Source organism: Triticum aestivum, chromosome 4B (assembly GCF_018294505.1).
Source record: "Triticum aestivum cultivar Chinese Spring chromosome 4B, IWGSC CS RefSeq v2.1, whole genome shotgun sequence".
Classification (NCBI taxonomy): Eukaryota; Viridiplantae; Streptophyta; class Magnoliopsida; order Poales; family Poaceae; genus Triticum; species Triticum aestivum.
The window spans coordinates 232,472,805-232,499,277 of record NC_057804.1 but is presented as its reverse complement, the minus strand read 5'-3'; positions in this window follow the sequence as shown (position 1 = coordinate 232,499,277).

Below are 26,473 nucleotides of genomic sequence, written 5' to 3'. Positions count from 1 at the left end.
CTCGCCATCATGGAGGCCTTACCTCTGAACTGTACCCATCTTGGACTGGAGGCTAAGCGGGGAGTTTCATGCCCCACCCACCACCCACTTGATAGCCACTACCGAGGACTTAACCGACATGTTGGACTATGCATCCAAAGACATCGACGACATGGACGATGATGCCAATGCTGGGCCAAGCCAGGTTCCACCCACCACGGGGCGTTGGACGGCCACCTTAACCTATGATGTATACATGGTGGACACTCCAGATAAAAAGAACGACGAGGATAACACGATCCTGGATGAGGACAAACCCGTTGATAAACCACCAAAGCGCCGACGTGAGCGGCACCGCTGACGATCGTCTCGGGCGAAGGATAGAAATACCGACACCGGAGATAATGAGACTCTGGATGATGTCAAAGATCATGAATACCCCGTCAAGATCACGTCCGAATAGGACGAATGGGAAGAGGGTGAATATAGCCCTGGACACGCGGACAAGGAAGATGCGGAGGACAACAACTATATGCCGGAATCCGAAGAGGAGGTTAGCCTCAATGACGAAGACTTCATTGTCCCAGAGGAACCCCTCGACCAAGAACTCTTCAAGCGACAGCTCATTGCTACAACCCGAAGCCTGAAGAAGAAGCAGCAGCAGCTCAAAGCCAAGCAAGATACGCTGAATGAAAGGTGGACCAAGGTCCTGGCCACTAAGGAATACCTAAGCGCAAGTTGCTGCCTCAATTCAACGACAAAGCCGTTGAGCCAATACCGTCAAAATACAATCAGGCAGATCAACCAGACCGACCACCTTGTGGACGGGACAAAGCGGCATATCAAGCCAAACAGCAGCCCGCACCTCCTCGCCGAAGAGGCAGGGAGACATCAGCTGTGAGATACACGTACGACTTACAACTTGACCTAGCCAATAAAGCTAGTCAGACTAGATCAATCTACGGATCAAGGGGCCGTGCCCCGGCGGGAGAAAATGGCTATGAAGCCCGGCGTGACGACCGTTACTATGTTCGGGATCAAAACCAAACTCAGATGACATTGCGCGATATAGAGGGGCCACACACCCCCTATGCTTCACTGATGAGGTCATGGAACACCAATTTCCAAAAGGGTTTAAACCCGTAAACATTGAACAGTACGATGGTCCGACGGATCCAGTCGTCCAGATTGAAGATTTTCTTCTCAACATTCACATGGCTCGAGGAGATGATCTCCACGCCATTAAATATCTTCCTCTAAAGCTGAAAGGACCAGCACGGCACTGGCTAAACAGCCTCCCAGAAAAGTCCATTTGAACCTGGGAAGACATGGAAGATGCTTTTAGAGCTAACTTTCAGGGCACTTATGTCCGGCCACCGGATGCTGACGACCTGAGTCCCATAATTCAGCAGCCAGGCGAATCAGCTCGCAAGCTTTGGAATCGGCTCTTAACTAAAAAGAACCAGATCATAGACTATCCGAACGCCGAAGCATTTGTGGCATTTAAGCATAGCTTCCGAGACGAATGGCTTACCCGACACCTTGGGCAGGAAAAACCGAAGTCCATGGCAGCCTTGACGGCACTCATGACCCGTTTTTGTGCAGGCAAAAACAACTGGTTGGCTCGTAGAAGCAACAACTCAGGTGACCATGGTACTTCTGAGGTGCGGAATAGTAATGGTAAACCTCTCCACTATAAAAACAAATGTTGGAACAACAACAACGATGAAGCAGACGATACGACAGAAAATGCCAGATTCAGCAGTCCTAATTACGGTAAGCGGAAGAAACCTTTCAAAGGCAACAAAGATGGGCCATCCAGCTTAGATAAAATCCTCGAAAGGCCCTGTCATGGCACACCCGATAAGCCTGCAAACCACACCAACATGAATTGTTGGGTTTTCAAACAGGCTGGTAAGATAAATACTGAACACAAGGGAAAAGGGCCTCCAAGCGAAGACGATGACGAGCCCCATCAGCCGAACACCAGGGGTTAGAAGAAGTTTTCCCCTGAGGTGAAGACAGAGAAAAAAATATATTTCACTCATATCCCCAAAAGGGAGCGCAAGCGCGCATTACGGGATGTCTATGCCATAGAGCCTGTCGCCCCCTAGTTTAACCCCTAGCCAGCCTGTCTGAGCACCTTTGATCGCAGGGACCACCCAACTAGTATCTACCATGGTAGTTCGGCCGCCCCGGTTCTTGATCCAATCATTGACGGATACCTCCTCACTAGAGTCCTTATGGATGGAGGAAGCAGTCTCAATTTGATCTATCAAGATATTGTCCGTAAGATGGGGATCGACCAATCACGAATCAAGCCTAGTAACACTACCTTTAAAGGTGTAATACCAGGAGTGGAGGCCCATTGTACAGGCTCAATTACACTGGAGGTAGTATTCGGCTCCCCAGAGAATTTTTGCAGCGAAGAGTTAATCTTCAACATCATCCCTCTCCGGAGTGGCTAACATGCACTCCTCAGACGAACCGCTTTCGCCTGCTTCAATGCAATCCTGCACTATGCTTACTTGAAACTTAAAATGCCAGGACCTCATGGCGTTATTACAGTCAACGATAATATGGAGCGCTCACTCCATATTGAAGAGAACACCGCGGCCCTTGTAGGCGAAGTATATGCTGGCCTTATCAAGCCGAACAATTCAGCGGCCAATAAAGCCAGCGACATATCCTTATGAATCTGATCCACGCATAATAGCGATAAATCAACGAATCTGGACATTGATTAGCAGTTCGGCCTCCGTCGATTGCCCCACCAGATTGTGGCTTATATACCACGCGTACATAATTATACACTAAAAATACCTTGGGTGGTGCTGGAGGCACACTGCAGAAGAGGTCCATTGCCTGGCTTGACCATAGTTGGACGGCATATATATTTTTCTTTTAATGCAAATTCATCAAGAGCCCTACTTGTTAGATGGTTGTCGCAGGAGATTCTTTTAAGGCTGGCACGTCCCAACCATCAAATACTCCTCTCAAAGGACTTACTGCTAAGGAGAAAAGGCACAGACGCGCGGCAGGGCATCGTTGGAGTTTCTTTTTCGAACTATGATTTTTTAGGCCCTGTGTTAGACTTTCCCGTTTGTACAATTTTTTCTTTTTTATTTGGGCATGTAATATGACCTTAAATTGAACGACATTGCCTGTCATCAACGTATCAATAAAGATATAAAGGACGCTGGTGATTATCACCTTCTTGGTTGGGTCTTTGTTTTTTCCTTGTCATCTGTGCTCACCCTTACGTTCGACTGACATACATGGTTCGACATGGTCTTGATACCGGGGGCTGTATTTGGCCCCGAAAAATTCTTAAAGTACGAACACCCATAGGGAACTCTTCAGAGTCCTGGATATTGCATTATATGCATCGGCTCTGAATCATGTCTTTGGTCTATAGTTGGGTTGCCCGGGTCCTGTGTTTTCCACCTTACGTTCCGCAAGTTCGGCTAAGGTAGTAAAGGGAGAACTACAACGATTGTATTTCTGGTTCATTCAGTTAAGTACCTCAGTAGAGAAAGCCGAAAATTGACTGTCATGATGGGCGAGAGCGGGTCAGCGATCCGGTGACTTAGTGTTACAATACGAATTGTTAGCGATTTATGTTGTGTCATACGAGGGGCTGTGTTTTCAACCAGCCGCGTTGCAAAGGCGCCGCACTCCAGATTGTCGTTCATGCGATGAGGGGCTAGTACTTAGCGCCACCAATGGACTCTTATGGCTAAGTGAAATTGCTAAAGCCGCAAAGTCGGATTGCCTAGTCGCTCCGCAAGACGCCTCCTACATCGGACCAAGATGTTGGATTAAGTGTTGTCATGTGTTCCCGAACACACCTGTAATATTTATGTGGGGACTGAAGCCGACGACTGGTAAACTTTCAGACATATAAATGGCCAAATAGGAGGATAAAATAATTATAAAAAGCATAACAATTTTTAGATCATGAGTTCATTACATGACTCTTGCAAACCGGACACAACTACTCAAATATGATGTCCTTGGAGCACTGGCCATCTACAATACGGGCTCCCTCGAGGACCTTGTCGAAGTACTTATCCGGCCGCCGGTGCTCTTTTCCTTTAGGAGGCCCTGTGGTGGCAATTTCGGTGGCCTTCATCTTTGCCCACTGCACCTTGACACGGGCGAAGGCCATCCGGGCAGCTTCAATACAAGACGGCCGCTTGAGAGAATAAATCCGAGGAAGCGCCTCCACGAGCCTCTTCACGAGTCGGAAGTGGCTGCTAGGTATGGCCTCGACTGGCCATAGACGGAATATAACATCCTTCATGGCCATTCCGGCCACCCTGTGCAGTTCGGACAGCTGTTTCAGCTGATCACTCAGGGGCACTGGAAGTTCTCCATCGAGCTCCACTCTTCGGCTCGGAAGAATGCAACAACATCCGCAATACTCCTCGGCAGATCCACAAAGGTGCCTGGAGAACTCCAAACTCGGGTCAGTAAAATATATCTCTTGCTAGTAAATCTACTCTGCATGATAAAGGCCTTACCATTCGCAATCTGCCTCGCCTCTTGGATCTCCTGGCGAGCACCCTGTGCATGAACTCGGGCTTCCTTCATGCCCTCCAGATCTTTGGTGATCTCGAAGGCCTGCTCCGAACTCTTCTGCTCCAAGGACTTGCACCTAGCGATGGCGTCCTTTGACCTCCTGTTCGGCCTCCCCCACCCGCGCCTCATGTCGTCGGTGGGTGGTTTGCTCCTCCTCTAAATCCTTGGCCGCTTTGTCTGCAGCCGCCTTGATTACCTTCGACTCCTTCTTGGCTTCAGCGATGGCGCTCTTGAGGGACTCGACCTCAGCTGCGCCAAATGTGAGTATTTTATAATATTCTTAGTTAGTTTACGTGACTACATACAAACATCACTTTCGGGTATGAAGAACTTTCACATACCTTGGGTTTTATTAAACCACCTGTTGATGTGGTCAATTTGTTCATCGGCCAACCGCAGCTTCCGATTGAGTTCGGAAACTTCGGCGGCCTGGGTGCTCAACCCCATCAAGGAATCCTGTTGTACAATAGAGTAATATGTCAACTCCTCTGAACACTATGTGATCTTTTGTCCGGCTTCTCCAAAGTCGGACAGAGTCTTAGGGGCTACTATCTATATACAGGTATATTCCTTTATTAAAATTGATTAGAAAATTACATCGCATACGTCAAAGCCTATTAATAAGCTGGTGAAGGCTTCGTTCAGCCCGCTTATGGTGGGCTGAACCTTCTCAACCACCATACTCATCATGGTATGGTGCTCCTCCATGACATAAGCAGGACGAAGTGCTTCCACCAAAGTGTCCGGCGCCTACAAATTGATATAGGTCGCCCGTGGAGTCGACGCTCCTTCCTCCTTCAAAGGGGGTTGCTCACACAATTCGGGAGCCGTGTGGGTCTCTGGAATAGTGTTTGTCTTGGGGCCGGATTGGTCATGGCCCCCGTCATCAGTCCCCTTGGGGGTTGGTTCCCCCATGTTCTTTGCAGTCGAGGCGTTACCCTCTGGCGCCGTCTCGGCGGCCTCCTGCAGCTCTCCAAGGCCTAGAGAGGCTCTTCGAGACAAAACTGTGATGTGATCTGTAGCGATTGGCGGAGAGGCCCCTGGAGGCGTTTCGCTCTCCACCATCCGCATCTCTAGTTCCCCAGAGATGATGATAGTTGGGGGATATCACGGGCCGGACTAGAGCACACAATATAATGTATTAAAAACTACAATCATAAATGCCGATATATGTAAGGCATCCTTGGATACTTAAAAATCGGCCAGGGGCTTCGACCTGGGGTGCCACTCGGGGATGGCATTCGAATCTGAGTCATCCGAGAGGGATATCTTCCCGCTCTTGGAGGCCTCCGCCTCTGGGTCTATGGAGGCCGCCATTTTCTTCTTCCTCCCCTTAAGGGGACAATCGCTCTCTTCCTCATCCTCCTTTTCGTCTTCATCTCCCTTGTGGGAGGAGAGAGCTTCGGCATCTCCGAACATAGTGTCTGGAGTACCTTTACAGCAGGGGCTACCTTTGGCCTCCTTGCCCTTCTTCTTGGCCTTCTTCTCCGGTGCCTGGTATGGCACCGGGACAAGCATCCTCGTCAGCAAAGGATCAGCTGGGTTTTCAGGCAATGGAGCCGGACACTTGATCCGCTCCGCCTTCTTAGTCCAGCCCTGATTAAAGGATGGAAGTCTCAACATACCTATTAGATTTCCGAACTAAGTTATAATCGAAAACTAAAAACTTACTGGGGTGGCCGGGTGAACGCAGTCGAGGCTGATGTCGTTGGTCGTCTCTGGCCATGACTTTCGGGCCTTGAAAAGCAGCTTCCAGATCTCTTTGTTCGTCGTGCCGAAGAATCGCTGGAGGGTCCGTGGCCCTTCCATATTAAAATCCCACATATGGATAGGTCGTCGCTGGTAGGGAAGGGTCTGGTGGAATAGCATCACCTGGATCACGTAAGTAAGGCCGGTGTTCCTTTCTATAATGTTTTTGAGGTGCTTTTGCAGCATCAACACCTCGTCGATCGACCCCCAGTACAGACCCTTGTTGATCTGGCATGAGCCGCATCAGGGGTGGGTCAGATTTAAACACAGGAGTGGCCGCCCAGTTGGTGCCTCGGGGTTCGGTGATGTAGAACCACTCTTGCCGCCATATCTTGATAGTTTCCACGAAGGCCCCTTTGGGGCAGGTGACGTTGGCGAGATTGCTCACCATAGCACCTCCGTGTCTGCGTGCTGCCCATCAACCACCTTTCGGCTTCACGCTGAATACTTTGAGCCATAAGCCAAAGTGGGGGGAATGCGGAGGAGTGCCTAGCACACGACGATAAACGCTGAGATGTGGAGGAAGGAGTTTGGGGCTACATCATGGAAATATAGCTCATAATAGAACATAATTCCGCGGACAAAAGAGTGAAGTGGAAGCCCTAGTCCGCGGAGGAAGTGGGGGATAAATACCACCCTTTCGCCAGGCTCCGGAGTGGGGATGACCTGCTTCTTGGTAGGGATCTTTTGTGCAACGTCTGCACTCTGGTACTCCGCCTCCCGGAGCTCCTTGATGTCCTTCTCCGCCACGGAGGAGGCCACCCACTTGCCTTGAGAGCTGGATCCAGACACAGCTGGAGAGGTTGGTGGCGGTGGAGAAGATCGAAGGTTGGGCGCTGGAGCTTGAAGGTTGGAAAGCTGAGGAAGGTAGAAGGTGTGGGGTAGAAAAGATGGATTTTATTTGCTTATATAGGCCGTGAATACCAAGCGCCCTCCCCACTAGCCTTAAACTTGGCTTGTTCCCAATGTGGGTATGCGCCGCAGTCGGTTTTGGATTACCCAAATCTTATTGATGACCCAATCGCGTAATATGTGGGCATGGCCTTTGTTTCAATGAAACACGCAGAGGGGCTCACCATTGAAACACGAAACGTGGAGTGTAAAAACGGTTCAAAATATTGAAGGGTCAAGTCTGACGCTTCATCAAAAATTAAAGTTGTCAATAAAGACACTATTCTTAATTTTTATATATCTTGCCTCCTCGGGTAAGGGTTGTGTTTATAATGACAAGCCCGATGCAATTCTTTTACACAGGAAATCCGACGTGTATTCTTCATGGAACCCGCCTTGTAATGCCGAGCACAATCTGAACGCCGAATATATCACCATTGAAGTCAGGTTAAGGGGCTACTGTGGGAATCCTGGACTAGGGGGTCCTCGGGCGACTGTTCTATCGACATGGGCCGGACTGATGGGCCGTCAAGATACAAGGCATAAGATCACCTCTCGTGTACGATGGGGACTCCTACATGCGTGGATGGCAAATATAGGTGTCCGGATATGTTATTCATTTCTGTAAAACTGACTTTGTACAACCCTAAGCTCCTAAGGTGTCTATATAAACTGGAGGGTAGATCGGAGGCAGGACCACAACATTTCTAGGCTAGCTAATCTAAGGTTAGCCGAATCGATCTCAAGGTAGATCAACTCTGGCAACCCCTATACCCTTGATTATAAATCAAGAAGGAATAGGGTTTTTACCTCCATTAAGATGGCCCGAACCTGGCTAAACACTGTGTCCATTGTCCATAGTTACCATTGGTCCTCAGACATACAGCTTGGGCCCCCCTAACCGAGGTCTACCGATTTTGACGCCGACAAAGGGGAACACGAATATGGCGAGGAGAATGATAAGAGCAACATGGTGAATGACAAGGCCATGAAGAATGATGAGGTGGATAGCAATGATGAAACCATCGATTTAGATTTTGAAGCATTGCAAGGTGCCAGAGCAAGTGAAGTGTGTCTGGAACGATTTTATGCCGCAAATTCAGTGCCAGACTCGGTACCCCTAGGAATGGAATCATATAGGTATTTTGTACTAAAGTCCTTGATGACATCGTATGATCCAAAGATGATGAAGAAATGACCATGACATCATACATTAATAAAGGCATGACTGAAGTTCGTTTTGTTGGTTACTGTTACTTGCAAGGTTTTACTCTCAAAACAAAAGATAAGTCGATGTCACGGAGTAATAAATAGCAGAAAAAATGAGTTCTTTTAAGATTAGTAGATGGCATGGAGTAATAAGCATTATAAAACAAAGATTTAAATGCCAGAAGTACAGTATGAGTAAGTTTAAATTCAGTACTATATAAATAATCAATTTGCTAACATTATTAATGATAACAAGCGACGAGAAGTACATCAAGCATCTGGAAGGGCCTCAATAGCAGCAATTACAACATCAACATCGCAAGGTACTACATCCAAAAGCATTTGGAGTGCCGTCCGAAATGACTTCCTCATGTGCGGGACATTGTACCATTTACCTCCTTTCTACTTCAGTACCTCATGCAAGCATGACTGAATGGTCAGAAAAATTTCGTTGCTTCTCTTGGCCGGGTACGTGTCATTTGCTTTTTGCACCTTCGCAACAATATAAGCAATTTTATCGGGGTACATCTTCTCAAAAAGATCATGAAGTGCCGCAAAGAACCCTAAGTCAAGAATGTTCGAATCAGGTGAGTTAGGCGGCTGACATGTAAGCCTAATATCCCATCCATCCGCGTGTGCCGCTGCACAAAACACACTGTCATTCACGGAAATATGGGTCTTTGCATTATCTTGCTGAATGTATATTATGTGTCCGCATTCCAAAGCCGGCCACAAAGCCTTGATGGCAGGTAGAAACTTGATCACCATATAATCTCTATTGACATCCTCTGTCACTAACAAAAAAACCTTGCTTACCTCTTCCCCCCTCTCTCTGGAAGGACTACACCTCTTTGCAAAGCTTTCCATAAAACCTCATTACACCATGCTCATCATAACGAGGCCTTGCTACCGCTGCCAAGAACATCACAATCTCGATAAATCCCTTGATCTGGGTGCTGCGATAGGGTTCTTCTTGATCAGGTGCCAAGTAGTAGTTCTGAGTACCTTTAGTGCGGTAGAACCACTTCTGATCAATATGGATGATATTGTACATGCCTTTAAATGTGGGTTCTTCTAGCACACTTAGTTCATCCAACATGGATAAACAAAACCAAATCCGACCTAGCTTGTTGTCATCAGTTAGTGTGGATTTAATTGAATTTGTATGGCGCTTCAGTCTTCCCTCCTTCAACCATCTCCATAATGTTGTCTTCGCCACTTGAGGCTCATTAGAAAGATCTTTAAGCATAGTTATTTTGCTCAAATCAATCTGTTTTATAGCATCCAAATCAAATGGTATCTTCTTGCAGCCACAAGTTTTCACCCTTTTGTTTGCTACTCCATGAATACCACCGGTTCGATTGCCTCTCAACCATATGTTTTGAACAGTCCAATAATTAACTTCACAAAGTTCTGCCAACTCCTCAAGCACCCCTTGGTTTAGTACGCCTTGATTTGTCCGGTCTAATAGCATGGAATAAATTTCTTGCTTTTGAATATCTGGGTACAATCTTCGCTTCTTTTTTTGTTTAGCAATTGAGCCTACTTCAGAATATTTAGAAGAAGAAATGAATTACTTTCAGTTAAAGTGAACTAACATTCTTCAGAAAATTAACACGAATTAAGTTCCATAGATTACTGACAATGACTTCAAACAAGGACTAATTTAAATGACTCATGAAGTAGACTAAATATTGTTGTTGCCGATGTCAGCTACTTCTGCTTGTACTCCAGAATCAGTCTCCCGAACAATCTTTGCTCAACTCCACACGGATGCATGGGTTAACATTGCCAGTGGGGCTGGTTGCATCATTGCCACTGTGATAAGTCCATTTTGCATAATGCTTTTATATCGATATTTATTACATTATGGACTATTATTATACATTATGTCACAATACTTATGCCTATTCTCTCTTATTTTACAAGGTTTACATGAAGAGGGAGAATGCCGGCAGCTGGGATTCTGGGCTGGAAAAGGAGAAAATATTAGAGACCTATTCTGCACAGCTCCAAATGTCCTAAAACTCAAAATTCATTTTTGGATTTAATAAAAAATACTGAGCAGAAGAAATACCAGAGGTGGCCCACACCAGGGCCACGAGGGTGGGGTCGCGCCCTTCCCACTGGGCGCGCCCCCTGCCTCATGGGCCCCTTGGCAGCCCTCCGGTGGCCATCTTCTGCTATATGAAGTCTTTTACCCTAAAAAACCATAAGCAAGCTTTCGGGACGAAACACCGCCGCCACGAGGTGGAACCTTGGCAGAACCAATATAGGGCTCCGGCAAAGCTATTCTGCTGGGGAAACGTCCCTCCAGGGGGGGATCATCACCATCGATCCTCTCATCTGGAGGGGGTCAATCTCCATCAACATCTTCACCAGCAACATCTCCTCTCAAACCCTAGTTCATCTCTTGTATCCAACATTTGTCCCAAAACCTTAGATTGGTACATGTGGGTAACTAGTAGTGTTGATTACTCCTTGTAGTTGATGCTAGTTGGTTTATTCGATGGAAGATCATATGTTCAGATCCTTAATGCATATTAATACCCCTCTGATTATGAACATGAATATGATTTGTGAGTAGTTACGTTTGTTTATGAGGACATGGGAGAAGTCTTTCTATAAGTAGTCATGTGAATTTGGTATTCGTTCGATATTTTGATGAGATGTATGTTGTCTCTCCTCTAGTGGTGTTATGTGAACGTCGACTACCTGACACTTACCATTATTTGGGCCTAGAGGAAGACATTGGGAAGTAATTAGTAGATGATGGGTTGCTAGAGTGATAGAAGCTTAAACCCTAGTTTATGTGTTGCTTCGTAAGGGGCTCATTTGGATCCACATGTTTCATGCTATGGTTAGGTTTACCTTAATACTTCTTCTCTAGTTGCGGATGCTTGCAATAGGGGTTAATCATAAGTGGGATGCTTTTCCAAGAAAGGGCAGTACCCAAGCACCGGTCCACCCACATATCAAATTATGAAAGTAACGAACGCGAATCATATGAGCGTGATGAAAACTAGCTTGACGATAATCCCCATGTGTCCTCGGGAGCTCTTTCCTTCATATAAGAATTTGTCCAGGCTTGTCCTTTGATACAAAAAGAATTGGGCCACCTTGCTACACCTTATTTACTTTTGTTGCTTGTTACCCGTTATGAATTACCTTATCACAAAACTATCTGTTACTGGTAATTTCTGTGCTTGTAGAGAATACCTTACTGAAAACCGCTTGTCATTTCCTTCTACTCCTTGTTGGGTTTGACACTCTTACTTATCGAAAGGACTACGATAGATCCCCTACACTTGTGAGTCATCAAGACTCTTTTTTAGAGCCGTTGCCGGGGTGTGAAGCGCCTTTGGTAAGTGGAACTTGGTAACGCAAAAATTATATAGTGTGCCGAAATTTACTGTCAGTTGTTACTATGGAACATAATCCTTTGAGGGGCTTGTTCGGGGTATATTCACCCCGACCAGAAGAGGAAAGAGTTGCTCCTCAACCTACTGAAAACATTTACATTGAAATTCCTTCAGGTATGATAGAGAAACTGCTAGCTAATCCCTTTTTAGGAGATGGAACATTGCATCCCGATTTACACCTAATCTATGTGGATGAAGTTTGTGGACTATTTAAGCTTCCAGGTATGCCCGATGATGTTATCAAGAAGAAGGTCTTCCCTTTATCTTTGATGTGAGAGGCATTGACATGGTATAGGCTATGTGATGATATGAGATCATGGAACTACAACCGATTGAAATTCGAATTTCACCAGAAGTTCTATCCTATGCATCTTGTTCATTGTGATCACAATTATATATATAATTTTTTTCCTCGCGAAGGAGAAAGCATGTCTCAAGCTTGCGGGAGGCTTAAGTCAATGTTATATTCATGCCGCAATCATGAGCTCTCAAGAGAAATGATTATTGAAAATTTTTATGCTCGGCTTTCTCTCAATAATCACTCCATGCTCGATACTTCTTGTACTGGTTCCTTTATGATGAATACTATTGAATTCAAATGGGATTTATTGGAAAGAATTAAACGCAACTCTGAAGATTGGGATCTCGAGGAAGGTAAGGAGTCAGGTATGACACCTAAGTTTTATTGTGTTAAATCTTTTATGGATACCGATGTTTTCCGTGAATTTAGCACTACATATGGACTTGACTCTGAGATAGTAGCTTCTTTCTGTGAATCATTTGCTACTCATGTTGACCTCCCTAAGGAGAAGTGGTCTAAATATAACCTCCCATTGAAGTAAAAGTAGTTGCACCTATTACAGTTGAAGAAATGACTATCACTTATAATGATCCTATTGTTCCTACTACTTATATTGAGAAACCACCTTCCCTGTTATGATAAAGGATCATGCTAAAGCTTCAACTATGGTTCCTAAGAGTAATACTAGAACACCTACACCACCTGAGAAAATTAAATTTGAACCTAGTATTGCTATGGTTAAAGATCTCTTGGCTGATGATATTGATGGGCCTGATACTAAGAATAAACATAGGCCTGTTGTAGGCATGCCTGTTATTTCTGTTAAAATAGGAGATCATTGTTATCATGGCTTATGTGATATGGGTGCTAGTGCTAGTGCAATACCTCATTCCTTATGCGAAGAAATTATGCATGATATTGCACCTGCTGAGATAGAAGAAATTGATGTTACCATTAAGCTTGCTAATAGAGATAGTATTTGACCAGTTGGGATTGTTATAAATGTTGAAGTCTTGTGTGGGAAAGTTAAATATCCTGCTAATTTTATTGTTCTTAGTTCCCCACAAGATGACTTTTGTCCCATTGTATTTAGTAGACCCTTCTTGAATACTGTTAATGCTAAGATAGACTGCAAAAAGGACCTTGTTACTATTGGTTTGGGGGATATGTCTCATGAGTTTAATTTTGCTAAATTTCTTAGACAAACCCATGATAAAGAATTGCCTAGTAAAGATGAAATTATTGGTCTTGATTCTATTGATGTGCCTCCTAATGATCCTTTGGAACAATATCTGCTAGACCATGAAAATGATATGTTTATGAATGAACGAATGGAGATAGATGAAGTACTCTTTAAACAGGGACCTATTTTGAAACACAACTTGCTTGTTGAAATCCTAGGGGATCCTCCACCACCCAAGGGTGATCCCATGTTTGAGCTTAAGCCATTCCCTGATACTATTAAATATGCTTATCTTGATGAAAAGGAGATATATCGTGTTATTATTAGTGCTGACCTTTCAGAGCAGGAAGAGGAGAAATTATTGAAAACTCTAAAGAAGCATCGTGCTGCTATTCGATATACTCTTGATGACCTTAAGGGCATTAGTCCCACTCTATGTCAACACAAAATAAAATTGGAGAAAGACGCCAAACTAGTTATTGATCACCAACGACGGTTAAATCCTAAGATGAAAGAAGTGGTAAGAAAAGAAATACTAAAGCTCCTGGAGGCAGGTATAATTTACCCTGTTGTTGATAGTCAGTGGGTAAGTCCTGTCCATTGTGTCCCTAAGAAGGGAGGTATTATAGTCGTTCCTAATGATAAAGATGAATTGATCCCACAAAGAATTGTTACAGGTTATTGGATGGTAATTGATTTTTGCAAATTAAATAAAGCTACTAAAAAGGATCATTACTCTTTACCTTTTATTGATCAAATACTAGAAAGATTATCCAAACATACACATTTTTTCTTTCTAGATGGTTACTCTGGTTTCTCTCAAATACCTGTGTCAGTAGAGGATCAAGAAAAGACCACTTTTACTTGCCCTTTCGGTACTTTTCTTAGAGACGTATGCCTTTTTGTTTACGTAATGCACCTGCTACCTTTCAAAGATGCATGATGGCTATATTCTCTGACTTTTGTTAAAAGATTGTTGAGGTTTTCATGGATGATTTCTCCATTTATGGATCCTCTTTTGATGATTGCTTGAGCAACCTTGATCGATTTTTGCAGAGATGTGAAGATACTGGTCTTGTCTTGAATTGGGAGAAGTGCCACTTTATGGTTAATGAAGGCATTGTCTTGGGGCATAAAATTTCTGAAAGAGGTATTGAAGTTGATAAAGCTAAGGTTGATGCTATTGAAAAGATGCCATGTCCCAAGGACATTAAAGGTATAAGAAGTTTCCTTGGTCATGCCGTTTTTTATAGGAGGTTCATTAAGGACTTCTCTAAAATTTCTAGGCCTCTGACTAATCTCTTAGAAAAAGATATTCCTTTTGTCTTCGATGATGATTGTGTAGAAGCATTTGAAATACTTAAGAAAGCTTTGATTTCTGCACCTATTGTTCAGCTACCTGATTGGAATTTACCCTTCGAAATTTTGTGTGATGCTAGTGATTATGTTGTAGGTGCTATTCTAGGACAAATAGTTGATAATAAACTCAGTGTTATTCAATATGCTAGTAAAAATCTAGACAGTGCCCAGGGAAATTATGCTACTACTGAAAAAGAATTTTTAGCAGTTGTATTTGTTTGTGATAAGTTTAGACCTTATATTGTTGATTCTAAAGTAACTATTCACATTGATCATGCTGCTATTAAATATCTTATGGAAAAGAAAGATGCTAAACCTAGACATATTAGATGGGTTCTCCTATTACAAGAATTTGATTTGCATATTATTGATAGAAAGGGAGCTGAGAACCCCGTTGCAGACAACTTGTCTAGGTTAGGGAATGTTCTTGATGACCCAATACCTATTGATGATAGCTTTCCTGATGAATAATTAGCTGTCATAAATGCTTCTCGTACTGCTCCATGGTATGCTGATTATGCTAACTACATTGTTGCTAAATTTATACCACCTAGATTCACATACTAGCAAAACAAAAAGTTTTTCTATGATTTAAGACATTACTTCTGGGATGACCCACACCATTATAAAGAAGGAGTAGATGGTGTTATTAGACGTTGTGTACCTGAGCATGAACAGGAACAGATCCTACACAAGTGTCACTCCAAGGCATATGGAGGACACCACGCTGGAGATAGAACTGCACATAAGGTACTGCAATCCGGTTTTTATTGGCCTACTCACTTCAAGGATGCCCGTAAGTTTGTCTTGTCTTGTGATGAATGTCAAAGAATTGGTAATATTAGTAGACATAAAGAAATGCCTATGATTATTCTCTTGTTATTGAACCATTTGATGTTTGGGGCTTTGATTATATGGGACCGTTTCCTTCCTCTAATGGGTATACACATATTTTAGTTGCTGTTGATTACGTTACTAAGTGGGTAGAAGTTATTCCAACTAGTAGTGCTGATCATAACACCTCTATTAAGATGCTTAAAGAAGTTATTTTTCCGAGGTTTGGAGTCCCTAGATACTTAATGACTGATGCTGGTTCACATTTTATTCACGGTGCTTTTCGTAAAATGCTTGCTAAGTATGATGTTAATCATAGAATTGCATCTCCTTATCACCCACAGTGTAGCGATCAAGTAGAATTCAGTAATAGAGAGCTCAAATTAATTATGCAAAAGACTGTCAATAGATCTAGGAAGAATTGTTCCATGAAACTTGATGATGCATTATGGGCTTATAGAACTGCATATCAGAATCCTATGGGTATGTCTCCATATAAAATGGTTTATGGAAAAGCATGTCACTTACCTCTCAAACTAGAACATAAGGCATATTGGTCCATTAAAGAGCTCAGTTATGATTTCAAATTTGCTGGTGAGAAGAGGTTATTTGACATTAGCTCACTTGATGAATGGAGAACCCAGGCCTACGAGAATGCCAAACTATTTAAAGAAAAAGTTAAAAGATGGCACGACAAAAGGATACAAAAGCATGAGTTTAATGTAGGTGATTATGTGTTTCTATTCAACTCTCGTTTAAGATTTTTTGAAGGGAAACTTCTCTCTAAATGGGAAGGCCCTTACGTTATCGAGGAGGTCTACCATTTTGATGCCATAAAAATCAACAACTTCGAAGGCACAAATCGGAAGGTGGTGAATGGTCAAAGAATCAAACATTATATCTCAGGTAATCCCATAAATGTTGAAACTAATGTTATTGAAACCGTAACACCGGAGGAATACATAAGGGACACTTTCCAGAACGTTCCAGACTCTGAAAAGGAATAGGTATGTGGCACGGAAGTAAACAGACTCCAAAACAGTTCTAATAGCATTTTTTTCTCCGTATTGGAATATTTAAGAAAATAGGAAAATAACAAGTAGTCCGGGAAGGACACGAGGCGTCCACGAGGGTGGAGGGCGCGCCCTATGTAACACCCGGGATGTAACTTTCCATAATTGTAACTCAAACTCTTGCCATTTCCGGCTATGTGACATGTTATTTCCTCCGTGGTTGGGTTTTTGTCTTTCGTTTTGCATTTTGTTCATGTCATGCATCTCCTCTCATATAATCATGCGCATTGCATCTGCATGTTTTCATAAAGCTTGCATTCGTGCGTAGTTGCTGTGTTCCCCCTTGCCTTCATTGACTGATCCGAGTCCAAATAGGTTTTCGATTCCCTCTTGTCTTGACCATTTGACCCTCTCTACACTTTACTCAGACCTCTCGCGAGCGTCCGAAAGTTGTCCCGAACCCGACCCACTCTATCGTTACCGTTGGGCTCGGATCATCCCCAAACATCTGTAAAACATCTCCGTTTTTCTTATTTGGACTCCCTAGCCAATTCATTCTTGACCGCCGATTACGATCGGACGGACCGAATACCCCCTAACCTAATCCACCGGCATATATAAATGGGGCAACCCTAGTTCTAGGATCAGTCCCATCCATTCCATCCGTCCCATCTGCCGCCACCTCCCTGTTTTCCTTTCCGGCCCCGATCCAACCAGAAGCCCCCGACCATCTCCCTTGATTTCCGCCGGCACCCAACTAGTGCATCCCTCCCGATCCACGAACGATGGCACCAACATCCTCCTCTCTCCTTGAGCCCGAGGCCATGCCTCCTCTTCTCGATCTCCACCACAGGCAGCAGCCCCGCCTCCTGCTCCCTCCTTGATCCAGATCGAGAGGGGTTCGATCTCCAGCATCCCCAATCCTCCTGCTTACCTCGTCCCTGGTGAGCGTCGTGGTTGGACCAAGCCGGTCAGGCCAGTACTCTGTCGTCCCTCTACCTTCCTTCTCCTTTCCAGGAGCTCCCTCCCATCTCTCAGATCTCCCTCACCTCTGTAGGAGCTCTTCAACGACGCCATAGATGGCCCCGACCTCGCCTCCCCTCAGCTGCCGGCAAGTCCCGCAGCACCACCACCGGCGAGCCCTTGCCACGCCAGCCATCTCGTTCCGCTCGTTTGCAGAGGAAGCGAGGCATCTCTCCTGACCTGCATCGAGCGGCTCCTCGTTTCCACCTCCAGCACGCCTTCGTTGACCTGCTCTTGTTCGCCGCCGGCCACCTCTCCGAGCAGAGCCGCCGGACTAGCAGGACCGGCCGTCCCGTGACCCGCATCCGCAGCCGCCCACTGTTCCCGCACCTCTGCCACTCCTCCTGCTGTCAGCGCCATGCGCCTCCACCCCTCCTGCTGCCGCGCTGCTCTGTTCTGTCAAAGACAGCGAACACCCGCAACTTCCTGCTCGCCTAGATCGACCCGATCCGGATCGTTCTGGCCAGCTTGGGCCTCATCCACAACTGCACCGACCTGGGCCGAGCCCAGCTAGGTGAGCATCCCAACAAGCCCAGTTTCGTCCAGATTTGGCCATTGGAGTTTTTTTTCCAGATCTACGATTTTAGCATTATCCAGAGGTTAACAATTTTATAGTTTGGCTCCTAGAGTTCATGCATATAATTTCTCACAAACCGTGCAACAGATTAAAATAATTTAAACATGAAAAATTCTTAGAATTGCACCTAGTTTCATAATATGCTGTTTTCATTCATGTTTGAAATGTTTAAAATGTTTTTCTTTAAATTTGCTTAAATGCCATGCTAAAATGATTTATTTCATAACTAATAAATAACCATAGCTCCAATTTTAATAAACTTTATATGTAAATGGGGTGGAAAAATGCCTAAATTAACTTGGTGCAATTACTTTGCATGTTTAACAACTATAAAATTATGTCATAGGCAGAATAGTACCAAACTCAAAATATGGACATGAGAATTTTTCCGGAATTGTTGTTTGTTGTTTCCGGCCTCATTTAAACTTGCCTAAATAGTTAGTTTACTTATGCTTCACCCCTTGACAAGTTTAGTAACATTTAATGTTGTTGGGAACATAAACGAGAGCGAACTAAATAAATGAATGTGATGTTTCGTCGATATGCAACTCGTTGCATATTGAACTCCACTTAACTTGTAGTTTTGTTTGTTGCACTTTGCCATGCCATGCCTTATTACATGGGACATGCATCATACTTGGTTGTGCATAGTGCCATGTTTATGTGATGGTTTTTTACCGTGTTGTTTGCTTCTTTCCGGTTTGATTCTGTTCCGGAGTTGTGAGGATTCGTTCGACTACTTCCGTTTGTCTTCTTCTTGGACTCGTTCTTCTTCCTTGCGGGATCTTAGGCAAGGTGACCATTATCCTCGATATCACTTCTATCTTTGCTTGCTAGTTGCTTCGTTCTATCGCTATGCTGCACTACCTATCACTTGTTTTTCAAGCCTCCCAAATTGCCATGTCAGCCTCTAACCTTTTCACCCTTCCTAGCAAACTGTTGTTTGGCTATGTTACCTCTTTTGCTTAGCCCCTCTTATAGTGTTGTTAGTTGTAGGTGAAGTTGATTGCTCCATGTTGGAACAGGATTATGTTGGGACATCACAATATCTCTTATTTAATTAAGGCATCTATACACTTGGTAAAGGGTGGAAGGTTCGGCCTTTTGCCTGGTGTTTTGTTCCACTCTTGCCGCCCTAGTTTCCGTTATACCGGTGTTATGTTCCCTGATTTTGTGTTCCTTAAGCGGCTGGGTTTATGGGAACCCCTTGACAGTTCGCTTTGAATAAAACTCCTCCAGCAAGGCCCAACCTTGGTTTTACATTTTCCTAACAACCTAATAACTTTCCCTTGGGTAGGCTAACCCAAGGGTCATCTTTATTTTAACCCATCCGGGCCAGTGCTTCTCTAAGTGTTGGTCCGAACCGAGCAGCCTGCGGGGCCACCTCGGGGAAACTTGAGGGCTAGTTTTACTCGTAGCTTGTCTCATTCATTGTGCCCTGAGAACAAGATATGTGCAGCTCCTATCAGGATTTGTTGGTACATTCGGGCGATCTTGCTGGTCTTGTTTTACTATTGCCAAAATGTCTTGTAACTGGGATTCCGAGACTAATCAGATCTTCTCGGGAGAAGGAATATCCTTCGTTTGTCATGAGAGCTTATAATGGGCTAAGTTGGGACACCCCTGCAGGGTATAAACTTTCGAGAGTCGTGCCTGCAGTTATGTGGCATATGGGAATTTGTTAATATCCGATTGTAGAGTACTTGACACTTGACTTAACTAATATGCATCAACCACGTGTGTAGCCGTGATGGTCTCTTTTCAGTGGAGTCCGGGAAGTGAACAAGGTTTAGGTTATGATTGAACGTAAGTAGTCTTCAGGATCACTTCTTGATCACTTCTAGATGACGACCGTTGCGTAGTTGCTCTTCCTACTTTTGTACTCACCTGTTAGCCACCATATTTTGCTTATTAATTGCTGCAACTCCACCTCATTACCTTGTCCTACCCTTAAGCTTAAATAGTCTTGATCTCGTGGGTTTTGAGATTGCTAAGTCCTCGTGTCTCACAAGATAGTACCAAAGAGTTGCAGGTGCCGATGATACCAATGCCGGTGATGCAACCGAGCTCAGTTGGGAGTTCGATGAGGATCTTGGTCGTTGCTATGTTCATGGGGGTGATGCCCTCCGTTGCCATGTTTCGCCATTTCTTCTATCTTCGCAAGACCAACGACAATCCGGTCGGGTGCATCGGTTTCGTTGCGACGCGGGGTAGAAACGCGATCTCCCGCGCCGGAAGAAGGTGGAGGATGCCGTGATGAGGTGGGTGTTGATGGATGCCAAGAGCTCCTAGAGCTCGCTGGAGCTGCTGACTGCATTTCCCTGCCTCCGATAAGTGCTGGAAATCTGAGAAGATCACCGACCCTTCCTTGACGCCATTCGTGAGGACGATGGACAGGGAGCTGAATGACGCGAAGTTGACAGGATCTATGCTCATCAGGGAGTTCCTGAAGTGGCATGTCGCACCGCTTTAGGACCACCCCCATCCCTTGTGGAAGCTTGGTGGTGATGATGACAAGATCCGCCCGCACCGAGATCCCCTTCCCGAGGAGGAGCTTAACAAGGTGTTGCTCTACCTGATAGGAAAGGACCCGAGCGACCCTCTGGAGGGCTGGCTTCCAGTGTACTGCCGTGACGTCACCGAGGAGGTCATCACGGCCATGTTTGTCTTTGATGAGCTCGGGTTTGTGCGGCTGGGGTCTTCCTTGCCGCCTACTACCTTGGTGCTCCTCTCCTCCGACGGCCAATCCTCCGAGGCCATCGAGGACGAGTTTCTGGACGAGTCCTCTTCCCTCGAGCAAAGGGAGATCCCGCGCGACCTTCCGGGTGACGATGATGATGACGAGCCCCGGGTGGTGGAGGTGCCGAGCCCTTCAGGGGTCACCACGAGGTCTGTGGTGGCCTCCTTGAAGCAGCACAAGCGAGCTGTTGCAAAGAAAAGCAGGACCGCGGTGACTTCTCTGGGCAGCAGCCCACCTTCACCTACCCCACCTCAAGCGGCGCCAACCGTAAGCTCTCCTGCTCCTAAGAGCTCGGCGCACTCTACTCCACCCAAGCGCCCACTGCTGAGCATGAAGAGGCGCTACGCCTTTGTCGACCAGTAAGTTTCTCCCTTATCCTTGCTTGTTGGTTCTTGAAGTGGTGCTGAGCATGCTCTCCTCTCGTTAGGCAGAACCCGCCGAAGAAGTAGTGGCTGCAAGCGACGGAGCGCCCCCCGCGGCCCTGATGAAAAAGGTTGCTGCAACCCCCCAAGCCCCAGGGGCGACGCCAGCTCCATAGGACATGGACGCCCGTTCTCAGGAGGTACTGGTGTCCTCGGCAGGCCTGGCTCCTCCGGCACCCAATCTTGCCACGGCTGCTGAGGACAACCAGCCTCCGGAGCCCCCGGTCCTTCATTAGGCTGAGGTTACTTCTGCCTTGGCGCCAACGGCGTCTGAAAGTGCAACTATCCCTAGGTGGTTTTGGTAATTCCTAACAACATATAGCTCACTGAGCTAATGCTATTTCAAGATAAATATTTCAGGAAAGCTCAATGGCTGGCATGGCATGGATGAGAAAAGTGGACTCCTCAAAATACTAAGGACAAAAGGATTGGCTCAAGCTCAAAGCTCAAGACTCTACATTTTCTATTTTAGTGATCCAAGATCACATTGAGTCTATAGGAAAAGCCAATACTATCAAGGAGGGATGAGGTGTTGCTTAATGAGGTTCTTGCTCAAAATGCTTAGTGATATGCTCCAAAGCCCTCAACTACTTTCTCGCATCCACATATGACCTAAACCAAAAGTCAAACTTGGCCCCACCGATTCTTCCTATCTGGCGCCACCGAGTTCAAATGTCATAGCCACTGCCACAAACCCTAGGCAAATCGGTCTCACAAATAGAGATCTCGGTCTCACCGAGATGGGGTTGCAATATCTTTGTTTACCTTCATAACGTTTCGGTCCCGCAGAGATGAGCGATCGGTCCCACCGAGATTGCAATGTAAACTCTCTGTTTCCTTTTCGTAACATTTTGGTATCACCGAAATGAGTGAATCGGTCCCACCGAGTTTACCTGACCAACTCTCTGGTTAGCTTATTACCAAAATCGGTCTCACCGAGTTTGTGTAATCGGTCACACCAAGATTACGTTATGCCCTAACCCTAATCATATCGGTCCTACCGAGTTGCATGTCGGTCCCACCAAAAATCCTAACGGTCACTAGATTTGCTGAATCGGTCCGACCGAGTTTATCAATTCGGTCCCACCGAGATTGGTAAGTTGTGTGTAACGGTTAGATTTTGTGTGGAGGCTATATATACCCCTCCACCCACTCTTCATTCGTGGAGAGAGCCATCAGAACGTACCTGCACTTCTAACCTACATTTTCTGAGAGAAAACCACCTACACTTGTGTTGAGGCCAAGATATTCCATTCCTACCATATGAATCTTGATCTCTAGCCTTCCCCAAGTTGCTTTCCACTAAAATCTTCTTTCCACCAAATCCAAATCCTGTGAGAGAGAGTTGAGTGTTGGGGATACTATCATTTGAATCACAAGAGCAAGGAGTTCACCATCAACACACCATTTGTTACTTCTTGGAGAGTGGTGTCTCCTAGATTTTCTAGGTGTCACTTGGGAGCCTCCAACAAGATTGTGGAGTTGAACCAAGGAGTTTGTAAGGGCAAGGAGATCACCTACATCATAAAGATCTACCTCTAGTGAGGCAAGTTCTTCATGGGCGACGACCATGGTGGGATATTCAAGGTTGCTTCTTCGTGGACCCTTCGTGGGTGGAGCCCTCCATGGACTCGCGCAGCCGTTACCCTTCGTGGGTTGAAGTCTCCATCAATGTGGATGTATGATAGTACCACCTATCGGAACCATGACAAAAACATCTGTGTCTCCAATTGCATTCGCACTCCCCAAACCCTTCCCTTTACATTCTTGCAAGTTGCATGCTTTACTTTCCGCTGCTCATATACTCTTTGCATGCTTGCTTGAATTGTGTTAAGATTGCTTGAACCGTGCTAAGTTGCTAAAATCTGCCAAGAACTAAAATTGGGAAAATGATAGATTTTAATTTGGTCAAGTAGTCTAATCACCCCCCCTCTATACATACTTTCGATCCTGCAAGTGGTATCAGAGCTTTGGTCTCCATTTTCTTTGAATTCTATAGCTTTTGGTGGTCATAGCCTTGGTTTCACTACCTAGGAGAGTATGGCGTCTAGTGAGGGAAATTACCACCGTAGAGGTCCTTACTTTGATGGTACTAATTCTGCTAGTTGGAAGCATAAGATGAAAATGCATATTCTTGGACATAACCTCGTCGTTTGGGATATTGTTTGTATTGGCTTGCAAGGTGAATTCTTTGATGGGAGATAACCGAATCGTGAAGCTACCACAGAAGAGTTGAAGATGCTGCAATACAACGCTCAAGCTTGTGATATCCTCTTCAACGGATTGTGCCCCGAAGAATTCAAAAAAATCAGCCGTCTTGAGAATTCAAAGGAAATTTGGGATACTTTGATTGATATGCATGAAGGTACCGACTCCGTCAAGGAATCCAAGTTGGATGTGCTTCAAAGTCAGCTTGACAAGTTCAAAATGAAGGATGGTGAAGGTGTCTCTAAAATTTACTCTAGGCTTGCTCTTATCACAAATGAGATTGCCGGCTTAGGAAGTGAAGAGATGACCGACAAATTCATCATCAAGAAGATCCTAAGAGCTTTGGACGGAAAATATGATACCGTGTGCACATTGATCCAAATGATGCCCAATTACAAAGATCTCAAGCCAACAGAAGTCATTGGAAGAAGTGTTGCTCATGAGATGTCACTCAAGGATAAGGAGGAGCTCCACAACAAGTCAAGTGGTGCTTACAAAGCCTCATGTGAAGCTCCCACATCATCAAGTGAGAAACAAACCTTCAATGAAGAATTGAGCCTAATGGTGAAGAACTTCAACAAGTTCTACAAGAGTAGAAGCAAATAAAGAAGTTCCAAGTCAAGGTCCTACAATGACAAAAGATCTTCTAGTCGAGAGTGTAATTGCTACAATTGTGCAAGACCCGGACACTATTCCAATGAGTGTATGGCACCCTACAAAAGAAGAGAAGATTCTCCAAAAAGAAGGAGTAGAAGAGAACAATCACCACCAAGAGAGAGAAGGAGTAGAGATGATCGTTATGAACGAAGAACATCCTAGAGAAGCAAGGATTCGGAAAGGAAGGACAAGTCATCAAGGAGCTACACAAAAAAAAGACATCAAGCTCATGTTGGTGAATGGGTATCCGGCTCCGACTCCGACTCCGACAATCACTCCGAGAGAAGCTATCACTCCGACTCCGAATATACTCAAGATGAAGGTGTTGCCGGTCTAGCACTTGTGTCAACCAACTCCTACAACATATTTGATTCACCAAATGAAGGACTTGGAAGATGCTTCATGGCTAAAGGACCAAAGGTATCACTCCCCGAGTATGTTGATTTCAATAGTGATGCAGATGACTTGTTAGGTGATGATGATTTACTTGTTGACAACTCTAGTGATGAATACTATGATTAAACGTCAATTAATCATGCTAATCAAGATAAAATGAATGAAAATGATAAAGAGAAGATTGAGCTTCTAACTAAAGAACTAAAAACTCTTAAGTTAGCTCATGAAACTACCTTAGAAGATCATTGAGAACTTTTAAGGACTCATGAGAAGTTACGCTTTGAAAAGCTCAACCTTGAGCAAGAGCATGAGTTCTTAAAGGCAATCAATGATGATCTTCACAAGAAAAGTTCTTCTTACATTGCCAAGAGTTTACTCTTAACTACTTACATGCCTCAAGTCAAGTCTAATAACAAGAACAAGAAAGATTCTTCCTCTATTAGTAACAATAATCATGCTAAATCCAATGTTGTTAATTATAGTAATTCTCTTGATTCCACTAATTATTCTCTTAGCCAAGTTACACTTGAGAAAGAAAATATCTTATTAAAGGGAATTATAGAGAAAGGTGTTTACAAGAGCATTGTCGGGAGTAAGCAATTCAAGGAAATTGTACGTAAGTAAGGAAGGCACCGGAAGAACCAAGGTGTTGGTTTTGAACGAAAGTTCAATGCCAATGGAGTTGAGTGGGAAGAAGATTAATACCCCAAGACGAAGTTTGTTCCTCAACAAGAGAAGTATGATCCTACTTCCTTCAAAGGTACACAAGCTCAAGATTATCTTCCACCACAAGACCACAAGCAAAAAGGCAAGGACAAGCTTCAAGAGGAGATTGATGCATTTGAAGAAGCTCCTAAGGCCTTGGTCAAGTGGGTTCCCAATTCTACATCAACTTCTACTTCATCAAGTATGACTATAACTCCAAGGATTCCCATCAAGATGATGTGGATTCCAAAGAAGAAGAACTGGAGAGTTCTTGAGGGTGACTCCGCTAACATACTTCACTCTTATCATTTTGGAAAGGACAAGTGCAACCAACTTCCACATCTTGCACTAGTTCAAGGAGTCACAAACCCTCTTGTTGGTAAGACAAGGGACAAGGTAACCTAATGCTTTCATAGACATCATCTTGTGTGTGCGTCACTCTATGTCTATGGATATCCTTGTTTGTTCCTTGTTGGACTAACCCGTGTAGGTATTGAAAGTGCAACTCACTCCAAAGGATTGCTCCAAATGATCTACATCAACATTGAGCATCCACATCTTCAACACCTATGTCGGAGTAATTGGCGACGGGTGCCCCAAAGACGGAGAGACGATATTGCAAGACATCGGGGCTAACAAATCCCCTCATTCCGACTGCCCGGCCGCTCCTGCCGGCTCCCCGTCTGACTGCTCTGCCCGGCCGGCTGCCGACTGCAGACTGGGCCAACCAGCCGGCTGCCGGCTGCAGACTGCGCCAACCAGCCGGCTGCCGACTGCGCCAACCAGCCGGCTGTCGACCGCAGCCCGACCCGACACCGACACGACACCGACGAGACGACCGTACCCCGACGTCATCTACAGTGTATCTGTCCCTAGGCATAGTTTTATAAAGTGCACCAGGGACAAGGAGACATGCACATCACGTCCACACCATCATGGGCATGGTGCCCCATGCCCACTTGCCCCATGCCACTACATAGCTTAGGAAGTAAGCTAGCCTCACTATATATGGCATCCATCCATCCTTCCACCCTCTCATTCACTCACGCATGAGCTCACACACATCCATTCGGCAATAAGCCCTGGGCATAGCCGGCCACTAGAGCATGCCTCATACAGGCATATACAAAGTCAAATACCCATGGTACTGATCTTAGATACAGCTCTAGGAGCAACTCTGTACCAGATATATCAGATATACTCAGACATGCTGGAGTAGGG